Genomic DNA, 16,241 nt, shown 5'->3' with positions numbered 1-16,241 from the left:
TGTTTGAAAATGGAGCCAAGAAGTGAAGGCAAACTTGGGCTCTGGTCTTAATTCTTTTTTTTTTTTTTACCATTTATAATCCCCTGGAAGACTTTGTACTTCTCCTCCAGAAATCACTCTCCCTTGAAAAAATTCTAAGCAGGTAAAATTCAGGTTAAGGGGAATATTAAAAGCAACTTGGAATTCATAACAGGGCAGTTTTCAGTTGGTAGTATGCATTTGGAAGAGAAAATGAGGAGAGTTTGGTCCATTTTGCTTTGGAGACAATGGATTTGGGAAAGTAAATTATATCTACATGAGCTCAGATCTTCCTTTAGTCCAAATTCATAACTTTTCCTTTTGTGTGTGCCCTCTGGCAGTCTGATGAAGCCTGTGGACCTCTTCTCAGAATGTCTTTAAATGCATAAAATAAAATACCCAGGATGACAAAGAAAACCAATCATACTGAAATAAAGTTATCAAAACATTTATAAAGCAAATTTATATATAGGCAATTTTATGACGATTTATTGTTAATGAATTTATTACTTTAAATAATAAGATCTATGGACAAATCTGGCAGCTCCTGCAATTTTGAAGTCTTATGGAGTAATTCAATTTTGAATATCCGTAATAACCTTAATGTGTTATTAAAGACAAAAAATCCTGTGATCTTCCTTGGCGGCACAATCCCAGGTACTGATAGTCATCGTTTTGATTGCCTGCAGCCTTGAAAGGGGTTATAAACATAAAGATGTATTTTTTCCCATCCAAATTCATGGACCCCTATAGGACCCCTGCTTCCTGCAGTAGTGGCCTCCCCCAGTGCCCCATCAGGTGCCCAGCAGCCTGGCACTGCAGCCCTAGGCAGGGGAAAGAGAGGAGGAATGGGCCCAGTTGGTGGTGCCCGGATCTGACCCCACCACACGTAGGACCACACTGAATTTCATGCAGCACAGATGTTCTCCATACCTTCCTCAATTTTGGCTCCTCCCCATGGCCCATCTACAAAACTCATGTCTGTATCGGTCAAGGCCATACACCAGGGACACATGGAAAGTGGAGAGCCTGGCAAAAGCAAAACAGAACAAGCACACAAATGGTGCCTCTTTGTATTATACGAGTCTGATTATAGACAGATACGTTTATAAGACGTATTATTCAAGAAATAAAATCTGGGGATTGGTAAGCTGTGAAAGTAACAAAGTCAAGATATTATCAAGGTTACATTTAGTTAACTAGGGTTGCCAGATTTAGCAAATGAAAATACAAATCTTACGTAGAACATACTTAGACTAAAAACTTATTTCTTGTTTATCTGAAATTCAGATTTAGCTGGTTCTGCATTTTAGCTGGAAATCCTGAATCAAGGTCTTGTCTAAGGCAAATAAATCCAAATGTAGATTATAATTAAGTGACGGGAAAGAACTTCTGCTTTTACTGGTCAAGCAATTTGAACTAAACTCAGAAGTGGCAAGTTTTGGGTGATTTGTTTTCAAATCGAAGAGGATTTTCAGGATTGAAAGGGGAGTAAAGAGAAGAGAAGGAAGGAATTCCCTGGCGGTCCAGTGGTTAGGACTTGGCCCTTTCACTGTCGGGGCCTGGGTGGGGGAACTAAGATCCCTCGAGCTGAGTGGCATGGCCAAAAAATAATTTAAAAAAAAAGAAAGAGAAGAGAAGAAGTTAAGAGGTGAGGAGGAGGAGTGAGGTGAGTAGAAGGCAGGAGGCAGTGCTGAGTTATCCTGGCTGAGAATCCAGGGCCAGTGGGCTTCTGGCAGGACCTTACTCAGTGACTTCTTCCCCTCTCTGTTCTGACTCTTCTGAAATGGATGAAGCCAACACTGCTTGGGCTTGGGCTTCATCCTCATAAGGCATAAATGAACCAAAGCTCAAGAAGGTTACGCAGCTTGCTGATAGTTGTAGAGCTGTGGCTCAAATCCAGGGCTGACACACCAAAGACCTCATGCTTGCCACCAGAGCCCACCACCTCTAGCCATTAATACCCCAGGATTTGCTTCTCCCTGCTCCTTCCATTGCCACCTCTCCTGTTTCCTACAGAGGACTGAAACTGTCAGGGCCAGTAGGTTTGTGCTGTACGTCAAAAACCATGAAAGCCCCACTCTCTGGGGGCCTTTCCATTGTCCAAGCGAGAGCAGTTAAATGAACCGGCTAGAAAGCGCACTTCCTGAGAAGGAAAAGACAAGCTCAGTCTAGTTCCTTATTAACAACAGCAACAACAAGCAGAGCCCCAGCATGACAGCATATCCCAGCCTTTCCTTTCCTCCCTGGTCATGGGAATTTAGACTTGGAGTTTTTAAATTGAGGAGGGCACATTCAGACCCCAATAGCTGCCTGGGGACCCAAGTGCTCTGAAATGACTCATCTCTCCCAGGCTGGTCCTACATCCCAGAAATGTCTGGGGTGCCACATTCTAGAGGCCCGAGATAAAGAGCCTTTACACAAGAAGGTGTTATTTTATTAATTCTTTTTATGCTGCAGAGCGCAAGGGCAAAGGCAGCCACAGGCAAACTTCAGACACTCTCTTTGGAAGTCCAGACTTGATATAAATCACCTGAGACGGTGATGCCATGTCAGCCCAGCCAGGGCCCTGCCACCCTCGCCGGGCAGCATGCCTGTGTTTAAAGCTTCTCCACTTCCCTGAGGGAAGTCTCAGCCATCAACCCCTTGAAACCCAGGATCTCACTATCCCATGCTGATATTCAGATACTTCCCCCCTTTTGTAAAGGCGTTTTCTCGTGCTTTATCAAAGTGGTATCAATAGATTATTTATATTTTGAACTCTCTATACCAGGACATTTAATGTTAGTTAAGAAAATATAGAAATTACTCCCATGTATGAAAAGCAATGCTTTAAAATGAAAGAAAATAGTTCACTTCTCGCTGTCACAGCAGTAGCGCTGGTAAGTACTTCTAAATTGCTCCACTTTGCTATTGTCTGAGGTCCTTGATAAGCATTCTGCATTTTAAGCTTTATCTATTTCTCATTATTAAAAAGCTCATTAGTTAGTCAGCATACTGGTATTTTCTTTACAGTTCATAAATTCAGATTATAACCTTGTGGCCTATAAATGGTGCCACTCATTAGATCATCCAAAACACGAGTGTGGAGACATTTAATGGGTAAAATTTTAAATTAGATTTCTACATTTAGAAGTCTCCATAAAATACCCAGACTGCCTAAAGTTTAACGAGAAACATAAAATTAATAGCATTTTATTGTATGACACGACTCTGCTTCTCACTGAGCTATTGCAGTGATTGGGTTAGATAGCCTGCAATCAACGCTGCCCATATAGTACTTAAACTAGGACATATGGACTTAGTGCACCCAAGCGTCAATTTTTGATGCCAAGTTCTTCTTTTCCTGATCTAACATAAGTACCATTTCCCATTTCCTGTTTCCACAGTGGTAAAGTTTTGCAGTGATGTCCCTTCTGATATGGCTTTATTGTGAAGTGAATGTATCTTCATTTGAACCCGGAATCCTGAACACTATTTGGACAGTCTATATACTAGAAACAGCCCACCAGTCACAGACTGACAAGCCACGGGTCAGATAAGAAACCAATGACCTCCACGACCAGGTAACCTCAAGATGTGGAGGGCCTTCCTAAGGATATGGCACAATGCTAGATATCTTGATCTGAGAGCAGTAATTGGGAGGAGAAGAAAGTGGCAAAGTGTGTCGGAAAAGTGGAATCCGTACACAAGACATTGTTCTGTCATCCTGGCTTCAACAAAGGAGCAAATGCAACCTTACCAAACTATGCTCTAAATGGAAGCAGAAGGAACTAAGCGCCAGTAAAAACTGGGAATGACACCAAATGAAAAAGAACCAAGAGCAAGCATTTCTGAGGGTCCCTAGAAAACACAGACACACACCCCCTACCGCCTTTTCTGTGTTATTATTCTTTCCACTTGATATTTTGCCCTGGACTGAATACCGTTGAGCTGAATGGACCCATTATACGTTCATACTGCCATCTTTCCCCAAGGTGACCTACCCAACTTGCAATGCCTCTCTGGGTGTTGTAACAGTGAACTATCTCCTGGTGCAGAGGGTGAGAGAATGAGGCTGAAGGATGACAGCAGAGCAGTTTGGAGGTGGGGGGCAAAGGTGGGGTTGGTTCTGGTTGCATATCTGTGAGGCGTGGCATTACCCAGCTAAATGCTCTAGGCTGGGTCTGAAGTCTTATGCTGCAGAACTTTAGGAATTATGTTTCCTGTCCTGTGCTGCACTTGACAAGTAGGCACGTTAAGTAAGTTTAGCAAAAACACACCGGACTCTTTGCTCCGCTTACAAAAACTATCTAGATTGAGGAGAGTGGTCTCTTTCCTGGCTACTCAGCCCCCTGCTCCTCCATTTTCTTTGCAGTGGCTTTTAACCGTTACCCTTTCCTCAGCCCTCCCTGACCATAACGTAGCATCTGGTTCAGTAATTTTTATTCACTGAAGCCTGTCTTTGAGAATCTTCCGTGATGCCCAAGACCTGAGGTTGCATGGGCCTTTGCCCCTGAAGAAGCATATATGACTCATAGTTTTCTCAATACCAGCCTCGCCCTCTCCCTCGCCGTTCCTGCCTGCCCACCCCCCCACCTTCCGTGTCCACACCCCCCTACCTTCCGCACTCCACTCTCTCGCCCACACTGTGCACACACAGCCCCAAAACACCAGCATCAAGAGTACGATTCAGGAATTCTAGGCTCTATTCCCAACTCTACCAGGCCTGCCTCTAGGAACTTAAACTATTTTCTAACACCATGTGTCTTGGCATCTGTAAATCAAAAAGATAATGACCTAAATACTAAATACTGTTTTAAGAAGCCAGAAGTAAAGAAAAAGTGCAGGTCATAGAGAATGAAGGCGGTACTCATGCTCTAAGCCAGCATCCTTCCTCCATGGAAGCTACAGCTGTTCTTACGTGAGATAAAAACAATCCTCTGGTGAGATGCCTCCTTCTTAGAACACATTTTCCCTTAAATATATTGCCATCATTCTGATGACCTTGCCCCACCACTGAAAATGTCATCCCTATATCTTGACCAGCCTCTTGAGTTGAGGCAAACACCTTGAAATTTTTAGCAAAGCATTTTTATGCTTTGGCTCCAAATTTCCCTTGGTCCACTGTTTTTCAAGAGCCTTAGCTTGTGTGCTTGGCTCCCTTTATACAACAGATATGCTGTTGGGGGTGGACAGTACATTTTTTTGTGGCTAGAATCCTGTTTTAGATACATGCGAGGAGCTCACTATATCAACAAACCAATTGGATGAATTATTTTGTAAAGCAAAAAATCCAACGCATTTCTATTTTAAAGAGTAGAGTTTCTTACGACAAGGCACACCTCAATACGCGCATCTCTTCTGCTGCCTGACCAGGAACACCTGCGACTGCGTGAGGTCTCACCTTAGTTCAACTTGGTAGCAATTTGTTCTCTGGATGTTTGACTCCTGCCTGCTCAACTCTTCTGGGCAGACTCTGCTCATTCCAGTTTCCTCCCACTTAAACAAACAATATGTTGCTACGTTTTACCACCGCAAGTCTGGCCCCGGCCTCTGCCATGGCTCACCTCCCTGACCTCTCCTTCTAAGCCAGGCCTTCCTCAGCCTCTGCAGCCCGCAGGCTTCCGAAGGCCCAATTCCCCAGGTTTATCCTCACGTCTGCAGAAGCCTTTCTGAGCCCTGACAATCGCCTCGCACCCTACACAGGGTCTCAGCACCTCTCAGGAATCCAGCTGCTGGGCTGCACCCCTCAGGCCTACAAGGCCTGTACTTGCCCAGCTCCAAGACCAAAGAAAGGGCCCAGAGTCAGCGACAGGGACATCTGGGGTTTAACAGGCAGCGGGGGCTTACATGTCAGAAGCAGGTCCTGGAGCAACACCCCACTACGTGCGTCAGGCGGCAGGCAGGACACGGCGGCTGTGCTTGCTTCCTGGGGCAGGGGGAGGTTACCAGTTAGGGGGATTGACATCAGGTTGGCTCATCGGTTACCAGGGAAACCAGCAGAGTGGCACGCCCCTCACCACCCCTTGATAAGCCTAGTGGAGAGCTCTGATCTAAAGCTAGAACAATCACCAGCTGGGGCAGGGGCAAGTAGGTAGGAAGGTCAGTCAGGTGAGTAGGGTGCAGGTGAAGCAGGCACTGGTTGAGCAGGGGGGATGTACAGAGAGCAAGGGAACAGCCATCTTGGGTGGCCTGACCATACACCAGCACTTTGCCTCTCCCATCACTGCATTTTATAATTCAGGGCTGCAGTGGGTGGTGTTTCTTCATATAATTCAGAGCTTCTGTGGACAGCAATCTGTTTCACTCATTCACACAGTAAACCAGCACACTACAGCCCAACACCGTAATAAAGCACAGTACACATGATGATAGCTCTTAGCCAGGCCAAGCCCGCACTCTAAGAGGCAGCCCTCTTACCAAGAGGCTGAAAAGGCCCTCCAAACTCAGGAGCCTGGGAGGGAGGGACAGGACAAAGCCTGGCCTACACTGGCTCTGTGCATTAGTTAAGACACCTGGCATGGAAGGGCCATACAGAGTTACTGTCTATGGAAGCCACGGACATCCACTGCCCCCAGCCCCCAATCCCCACCACTCCTCAATAGTCCAATTCCCTGACACTAAATGTGTGATGACTCACAACTGTAGAGAAACACAAACTTATCATATGTACATATTTCATTGGTGTGTGTGATAGGCAGAATAATGGCCCTCCAAAGATGTCCGTGTCCTAAGCCCTGGAACCTGTGGATATGTTACCTTACACGGCAAAAGAGATGTTGTGATTAAGTTAAGGATTTGCGATGGGGAGAGTATCCTGGATTATCCAGGTGGGCCCAATGTAATTGCATAGGTCCTTAAAATTGGAGAATCTCTCCCAGCTGTGGTCAGAGGGAGACATGACTAAGGATGAACAGTGAGAGGAGGAAATATTGCTGGCTCTGAAGAGCCACAAGCCAAGGAGTATGGGCAGACTCTAGAAGCTGGAAAAGGCAAGGAAAGGAACGCAGCCCTGGTGACACCTTGACTTTAGCCCAGTGAGACCCATTTCAGACTTCTGACCTCCAGAGCTGTATGAAAATAAAATTGTATCGTTTATATCCTTACGTCTGTGGTGATTTGTTGGCCAGCATAGGAAACGAATACAATCTGGAATAGCAGTTTGCTAAAGTTTTTGCCACAGTTTATCTTACTTAAATGCTGTAAAAGCTTTCATCACATCTTTCCCTCCCAGAGGTTTTCTGGAAACAAATTACTCCCCTGCCATTTAACTTTTCTTTTTCTTTTTTCTTTCACACATAGGCTGAGGCTTCACCAGGCTTATTCCACTGGAAGGCTCTAGCGATATTATCCCAGCATACAGTCCCTGACCAGGACAATCCACACAGGATGCTGCATTTTCTCCCTCAGTAAGGGGGGGGGGGTGTGTGGAGGGTATTGTGTGAGGACAGTGAATGCATTAACCGAAGACACACTCCAGGGAAGAAGAATGAAGAGAAGATGTTTTGACCGGCTTGACTATGGCACTTCAGCCCTGGAGTCGTTCCCTCGAGTCTAAATTGCCGCTGACTGGGCAGTTTTCCCTGTAAAAGCTTCAGGATGACCAAGTGTGCTTCGCTAGGGGGAAGGCCCGAGGGGAGAAGACAATAGCTGTGAAAGAATCAGAGATCTTATCCCTATAACCATCCCCTCCCCAACCATGAAAAGTTAAGATAAACCACCAAATGTGGCCTCAGAAAAATGCATAGTCAAGCAGTTGTTTCGCCCCTGCCTGTTGAACATTTGGGTCGCCCAATGCAAATGTTAAAGCTGTGTTCAAACCAGAAAAAATAAAAATAATAAGCTGTCAGAATAATTACTAAGAACATGCAAGGATTATACAAAGTAAACTGCAGCCTGCAAAAAAGAGAATTGCATGTTAGCTAATTGTTAATTTTAGCAATCGCTGTGGCTAATTACCACGGCTCACATTGACTATTAGCTTGATGCCCCAGCACCTGCTTTCTCCAATGAACAGATTTCTTCATCGCTAGCACAGGAGCAAAATGTGTAATTATTGGCCATCATTGGGGCGATTTTTCAGTGATTCTTTTGTGCGATGTGAATAAAGCATAATGACATATTTTATTAGAGGGCAAATAGCTGTTTGTTAATGGAAATGATTTGAAATCCAAAAAACTAGAAGCTAGGAGCATGTTTTCGGTATCAGCGTGAATTCAAATGTATTTTTCTTTTAACTCTTTATAAAAGGAGCATAGAAATCAAATCTAAACTGAGTATAATATATTTAATGATATGTACAAACACAGCATTGATTAATTACCTCAAATGCTTTCACTGGTACACCATTTATTTTGTTTCAGTCATGTGTTAAATTTTAGTATTTCATATTTAAATTCTTATTTCTTGGTCCGAGAGTCTTGGTGAAGCTGGCCTGCGTCACACCTCATTTCCTGCAGATCTCTCTTTTTATTGGTATACGTGGCACTTTCGGAGAGCGCTCTGAAAATCCAGGCTCATTGCTTTGAGAGCTGGGCACACCAACGTCTCACTGAAGAGACAGGCATGAATTAGGTTATCAACACCCAACTGTCAGTCACAGGGTAGATTGTACATTGTAAAGAAGGTGCCCTGAGGACAAGACTGGAACTCTTTCAGGCTTGGAAACGACCTTCTTTTCTCTTTCATGACAAAATTAATAGTTCTACTACAGAAACCTATCAAAGAATCAAAGTATTGTCCATCTTCATCTAAGGGATAGAAATGATCATATATGCGTGTGTGTGCGTATATGTGTGCATGTGTGTGTGTGTGTGTGTTTCTCTACTGGAAAACAGTACTTCCATTGGCAATGATGCAACATAGCAAATAGGGTCTTTTCTTTCAACTTTGTCCCTGACAAGGTTCTCAAACCTCCGTCTATAGCCTCCATTTTCTCCTCCCACCCCCGCCCCCACCCAGTCTTTGTATTCTTATAATGGGATAATAGTTCTAAATATGGTGCTATGCAGTTGGAGTGTAAAATCCTCTGGAACTCTCAAATACAAAAAAAAGAAAAAATCCATTTAAGAACGGATTAATGAAGAATTAATACTAACATGATCAACATATCCCTGTTGTTTTGATCCAGCTCAGGGGTAAAAAGCTGGTTTGAAGACTTAATTCCGCCACATATTTATACCTTATTTGTGTGTCTACCTCTGAACACTCTGTGCTGAAGTCTTCCTAAACCATGACACAAGAAAAGGTGCCTCTTGTTCTCCACAGCAAAGATTAAAGGGCTGTGCTTGAGATGTGTGTTTGCTGAGCTTTCGTCACTCCATTCCACTCAGGTTGGGTTATGAAAGTTGTGTATTTTCAAAGGTCACTGGAAGGCAAGTCCCTTCTGTCTTCTGAGTGTGGAGAACTGGCTCCTAATTGCCAGGCTTATTGTTTTATTACCACTGTTTACAAACAGGGAGAAACTCCCTTTCTTCCCACAAGCCTCCCCACTAGTTTAAGATGTAGATAAGTTCAGTATTCAGGTTCACTGTTTGACCCATTAAACTGGTATTGAGGTATAATTTGTGTGTTTTCCCAGTACCGTTGCACATAGAATGGGGTTCATTTCCACACGTTTGAATAAATTTATCCAGTTCAGTGAACCTGTTGTGAAGCTCAGCAAAACTCAGTAGGTGGCTTTAAAGTCCTGTAATTAGCCCATTACAGAAAATCTGTACTTTGGATTTTTGCACGTTGGTTAATAAGCATAACATGTTTCATATATAAATAACATTACATTAAATGATGCAATATAAAGGAATTAAAGGCCAATGGAGTTAAACAAAATACTTGAAAGAGACCTCAAATTAGCATGTTTAATTCCAACTCACTGCACAGGAAAAGCCTCTGGCTCTTACTGTACCAGTTCCCCAAGAGCTCAGGATACCGCGGGCAGTGCACAAGGGGCCGGGCTCTCTATTTGCATGTCCTACCTGTCATCTGTCGACTTTGTGAAGCTTGGGATGGGTTTACATTTACCTCATTTCCTTTCGTTTCTGATCATGGGCAAGGAGACGAGTTGAAGGGGTAGAAGGGAAAAGAAAAGAAAAAAAGACTTCAGCCCAGCTGTGACTTCCTGGGATGGGATTTGTGTGAGCACTTCCTCCATGATGAATGGGGGGTGCAGGGGGGAGAGGGCCGGCTGGCTCTTCCTTCCTCTCTGCTTGCTTTTCTCTCTCTCTCCCTCTCTCTCTCTCTCTCTCTCTTGCATCTGTTTGACAATCACTTCAGAATGAAGTGTTGTGCGAATGTCACGTAGACGGAATTTACCTTTAGAGTTTCAATCATTCTATCAGAAATTTTACTGCCAAACAGCCTGTGTAATATTGCCTCACTCTGGCTTATTTGAAAAAGTTTTCCACCTTTCTATGGAATGAAGTTCTATTTCCATTTAAATACCAAATGTAGTGTAACAGTACAGTAAACCTGCTCCTATGAATCAAGAACCAGTACAACACGAAGATGAAGTCGCTCTACAGTTATATAGAGATTATAACCGAAAAGGGTTGAACTACCACTCAGTAGAGAATGTAAGCTTCACGAAGCCAAGAACCCTGACAGTCTTATTTGCCTTTATATTCCCCTGCCCCAGCACAGTTCATTCATTCATTTATTCATCCACTGTTTATCAATCATCTTCTGCATACCAGGCACTGCAACAGGTTTTGGAGATGGTAAATAAAAAATACTCTGAAGAAAGAAACTGGCTAATTGGCCAAAAATCAACCCTGCAAAATTAATTCATCAAATGGTCGATTACTGAATAACTAATTTGTCACATTTATCAAATGTAATTATCTACCAAAAACAAGTTTAACTACACAATTTACAATTTTTATAGGATGGTCTTAGTCAGTTTTTATTTGCTTTTTATAGCAGCATTTTGAAGAACTATAATTTGTCAAAAGCTATGGATAGTTTACTCTTCTTATGGATAAATTTTATATTCATGAAATATTTCATATGTTACCCAAAATTTTAGTTATTTTTCTTAGAAATATTCAGTCTGAAACAGATTTCTTTTTTTAAGTCATTTACAGTTTTGTCAACTCTTTAGCACTTAAAGGATTATTTTTGCCATTTTTCTAAGAGGAATAATGGCCTCAGTATATGATGTTGTTGCTTCATTATTTCCTATTATTATATTTCCTTATAATAATTATTACATTTCCTTCATTTTTTATTTTACCTATCTTTTTAGCATTTTTAGAATTTTTAACTAATCTTTTAAATTCTTTTTTGTAAATTTTAGTTTTATGGTAATATGTAAGTCAAATTTAAACTTTTGTCATTCATTTAATCATGCCAACCCCTCATGAACCTTCTTACTTCCTTTATGTATCATTGAACACATTTGCCCTTTTATTTCAAATTTTTTGGTGCACTACAATCATGTAAAAGTACCTCAATTTCTCCTTGCTAGAAAATAAAAATTGAATCTTCGGCTACTTCTAATTTCTGTAATTGTCAGATATTTTCAAATTATAACCATGATTCATTAATATTCTTTTTACAATTGCTTGGTGGCATGGTGGACTTAACTTTTGTTTCTGGCAATTAAATTTTTAAATTACAGCATTATACATGGAATGAGACTGTTTCAACTGACTTAGTTTCCCCATCTTTCTGAATGCCACTTAGGATTTCTCTTTAAGCATTTTTACATTCTTTCACCAATGCCTCAAATGGCATATCAGCCTTGATTTTATATGACTAGCAGTTAGTGTCTAAAATCCCTGTGTTTCATGTTAATTTAGTTACTCTGAATCCCTCTTTAGCAATTTCATACTTAAGGGAATGTATGTCAGATTTAGGGTACTAATCTTTAAGTTTTGGTTACTGGTTACTAAATACCCTTTCCTGAATATTTAATATATACTCTAAAAGGCTAAACCATTCTATGATCCTTAGCTGTTAACAATCAAACTTTCCTTAAAATGCTTTATGAAGACAAAATTAAAACCAATCAACTAAACCTTCATAGAAATCATCAAAAGCTGTTAAAACATGCTCTCTAATACAATTTGCTGTATAATTTATAACAGAAAAATAATCCACTCTGTTAAACTGGTACATTGCTAAATGCAGCAGTCACTCTGAAAACTGGATTTCAGCAAATTATTTTTGCTGAAATCCAGTGACTCAGAGCTAAAAATATTAAAAAATAAAAATAAAATAACATGGCCCCTGCCCTCATGGAGCTTACAAATGAGAGAAACAGGCATGAATCAAGGAATCCCATTTCCCAGGTTAATGATAACATGAGGGCATATCCTGGGGGAACTGGCCTCATTAGGGAGGCCAGGTCTGGAAGGAGAAAATTAACTAGGCAAAGCTGGGGGATATCGGCCTTCCCGGAAGAGAGAAAGGCACGTGTAAGGCCCAGGCCTACCGCGTGGATACATAAGAGGCCCCTACAACTGTCGAATGAATGAATGATCTGTTGTTCGAGACTTCAGATTCGCTGAGCCTCCCTCAGAGATGATCCTCCTTGAAGCTTAGGGGTCCCTTGACCTGCCTCCTGCAGAGTGCCTGGGAGGCCTGCACAGCTAAGACCAGCAGGGGCACAGGTGCTTCCTCTCACCCACACAGCGACAGCTTCTCTGCCCCTCACCCCACCCTCGGTCCTGTCTCAAAGTTTTCCTAGAACAAATTTTCCTTGTTGAAGGAGAACAGGAAACTTTCTGGCAGTAGCTGAAGGCATTGTCAGCCGTCACCAGCTCTCCAAAGACAGCATTCCTGGAGAATGTTATTAATAAGCTTCATCCTAAATAACCCCACAGAACGTCAGCTCTCAGAGCACTTGCCTACATTTCAGACTTGTTTTCTTAGAATTTACTTCTCTGATGAGGAACACGAGAATCTCTTTGGATGTGGTCTAAAATTCAGAGCCCAGGAACTCACCCTAAACCCACAGAATCAGAATTTTAGGGGAAAGGATCTGGGCCTATTCATTTTAACAATCCCCCCCCTCAGGTAATTTTACATCCTAAAATTTGAGAACCACTAGTATAAATGCTGAATAAATAAAACTTGCAGAAAATATTGTGGCAGGGTTTATCAGATGGGATTTTACCTGTTTCTTTGAGTAAATGTTTGGTTTTTGTCTCACCTTCGTGTTGGAAAATTTGTATTGGATGAAGGGCATTGCTGTTCTTTCTCTCCTAACACCAAGCGGAAGGTTTCTCCAGGAGCTCTGTTCTGGGCTCCATGTATCAGCATGGATTCGCCTTGCACACACTGGGGCTTGGGGTATCTGGACCTTGGTGTATCCCAGGCTGACAGCCACAGCTCCCAGGTGGGCTAGGGGATCATCTCTTTCACACCTAAGCCCACCTCCCTGGTGTAAACCCATTTCCATGCTCAGCTGTGTGACAGCACCTTCCCTACAAGCGAAGAGAAATGTTTGTGTCTTTACTCAGCCTCCTTTCATTTCCTAACTGCGCCCCAAACCGCCCACACCATATAGAATTAGGTAGAAATGGGATTTTCAGTAAATTATTTTCGGTTGAAGGTGGGTGTTTTTGCTGGACACACAGAGAATCATTGTCTAGAGCCCCTAGAGTTTGATTTGCTCTGGGTAAGCAGTTCCCACAAAAGTGCACAAATATCCCCTGAGTTCAACGGTTCCATGGGAAGTTCACTGAGGAGAGGGGGTGAAGGAAACGGTGAAGCTGGAAAAAAGGAAGAAGAAGGATTAAGACCTCAGATTATGGATGTAAACAGACCTGAGTCCTGCTTCTGCTCTTTCCCAGCATCGCAGTATAACTGGGAAAGACATCCAACCGCTCAGCTCAGCTCCCTCCCAGTGATGTGCGGGTAATAATAGCTTCTCCCTCATGTCTGGTTGTGAGGCTCAAATGAGACAATATTTATAAAGTCCTCAGTACATCTCCTGGCACACAACCCTCAAAAAAATGTCAGCTTTTATAATTTTTTAAAATAAACTATTTCTGCTTGATAACCTGAATGGCAAATAGGCATCCAGGAAAGAGGCCAGGGTTGATTAGAGTTTATCTTTAACCAGACAAGGGGACAAAGTGAGAAATCCCATGATGTCACCCATATTGCACACAACTTTTTTGCCATAGGAGGAGGGGGACTGTTGCAATCTGGTCATTTCTCAAGGAATGAGGCACAACAGAAGCACAATGGACTTTCTGTGTGTGTACCTGAAAGTTTTTGGACTCTATGTTTGGAACTATTTGCCATCATAATGATGGATCGATGACCAGAATCTTCTTGGTAAAATTTATTCACTGGATATATTTATTGAATACTCACAATGCGTAAGGCACTAGAATTGGATCAGACTGGATCCTACTCCCAAGATGCCTACAGTTAAGCAGGGGTGATGAAATGTGTATAAACAACTGAGAGGTAGAGAGACAAATTGCTTTCATAATTCAGAAGAGGGAGAGATTCCTTCTCAGTAGGACAGCAGAGAAAGCTTCATGGAGGAGAGAGCATTCGACTTAGGCCTTGAATGAGGAAAAGGAATTGGACAACCAGATTTGGGAGTGAGGAGATCCCCAAAGAGAAGGCTCACCCCCAGTAAAAGTGGGATGTCGGAGAACAGATATGGAAAACGGGGAGTCATCTAGTTTGAGTGAACTACAATGAGGCCCTCTTTGTTGAAGTTTCCCAAGGAAACTAGTTTACTTGGGAGTTTCCTTGGGAAACAGGAAGAGAAAGTTTCTTTCTTAATGTAGACACTTTAAACAGGAAGCATCCCCTACATAGGTATTCTACTCAATTTTTGAGAGAGAAAGGTTATTTCTTGGTAAATATTCCAGGTGAAAATATTGTCATTAGATTTTTATGGCAATGATATAAAACCTCCAATGATGCAGAGACTAACAGTTCAACATACAACAGATTTTCACTATTTGTGCCACCCTTTTTTTTTCTTTCTTTTTTAAATTAACTATAAAGCCCCCTGTTTACCTCTCAGGGTGTGGTGAAGATTTGTTAGTTGATCACAATGACAGGAAATAGCTTATGAAAAGAATTATCCAGCAGTGCGCTCAGCGGTCCCCCAGATCTGTCTCTTGCTTCAACAGTGTTTGGACAGAACAGACCTAGGTACGCCCCTTGCTCCAGACTCTGACCACCCTCCAACCTTTTTTCCAGTTCCAACCTTCGGAATCAGCCATCAGCTATCCTAGGCCACCGGGACCAGCGAACACTGTTTTTTGAGCTTAGCTCCTTATTACTGATCAAGCACGAGTTCCCAGATCATCAGAATTATTCCACCGATGTGGAGGCCGAAGTCAACCACCCGGTTGACATGCATCTGTGGGGCCTCCCACACCTACCTCTCTCTCCGGGCTTCTATTTCCACCGCGACGATGTGGCTCTGGAGGGCGTGGGCCATTTTTTCCACGAATTGGCCAAGGAGAAGCGCAAGGGCGCCAAGCGTCTCTTGAAAATGCAAAACCAGGGCTGCGGAGGTGCAGAAGCCGCCTCAAGAGGAGTGCGGTAAAACCAGGACGCTGTGGAAGCCGGCATTCTCAGGGCGAGAAACCTGAACCCGCCCCTTTTGGATCTGCATGCCCTGGGTTCTGTCCACGCAGAGCCCCAACTCTATGACTTCCGGGAGAGCCACTTCCTGGAAGAGCAGGTGAAACTCATCAAGAAGATGGGCGACCACGTGATCGCAGGCTGGCTGGTCCCCAGGCTGGATTGGGCGAATATCTCTTCGAAAGGCTCACCCTCACGCACGACTAGGAGCCTCCGAAGCCCAGCCGCCTTTAAGGAGCCCCTGTGGTGTCAGGGCTTCTGCCTGAAGCCGGTCTCTGCAGCCACCAGGCAGCTCTTTAACCACCCTGGGGCCCTCTCCCAAGTCTTGGACCAAATGGAAACAATTAAGGTTTTTGCAGAAAAAAAAAGAAAAAGTATCCAGGTGATCACCACGACCAGAGCATTTTTAATAACAGTTAATATGAAAACGCAGTTGACATTTCTCTCTCTCTGTTCTAACATACCAATATCTTTACTTACACAGTTATTTATACAACACTTGTCTGTACCACACAAAGATAGGGATGAAATTTTACCCTTAGTCCACCACATTCTCCTTCTTTGGAAAGTCTCAGGAGGAACATTTCAGGAAGGAATAATTAGAAAAATGTTATAACTCACATTCTTGGGTTTACTATGAATCATTTCAAATGGTAAAACTCTAATTGTGACTTCTT

At 42.9% G+C, this 16,241-nt stretch overlaps 1 long non-coding RNA gene across 1 annotated transcript in view; it reads right to left on the bottom strand.

The window, feature by feature from the left end:
- LOC309656123 overlaps window positions 1–15,313 on the bottom strand; it is a 78,104-nt gene extending 62,791 nt beyond the window's left edge. The window contains exon 1 of the long non-coding RNA XR_014261151.1: window positions 13,770–15,313. This is a non-coding gene — a long non-coding RNA (uncharacterized lncRNA). The remainder of the gene's footprint in view (window positions 1–13,769) is intronic.
- Window positions 15,314–16,241: the final 928 nt, after the last annotated feature.

This window comes from Balaenoptera physalus (assembly GCF_965194825.1).
Source record: "Balaenoptera physalus genome assembly, chromosome: 2".
In the NCBI taxonomy this organism is placed as follows: Eukaryota; Metazoa; Chordata; class Mammalia; order Artiodactyla; family Balaenopteridae; genus Balaenoptera; species Balaenoptera physalus.
The sequence above is the reverse complement of the archived record's forward strand: the minus strand, read 5'-3'. Positions and strand labels throughout refer to the sequence as shown.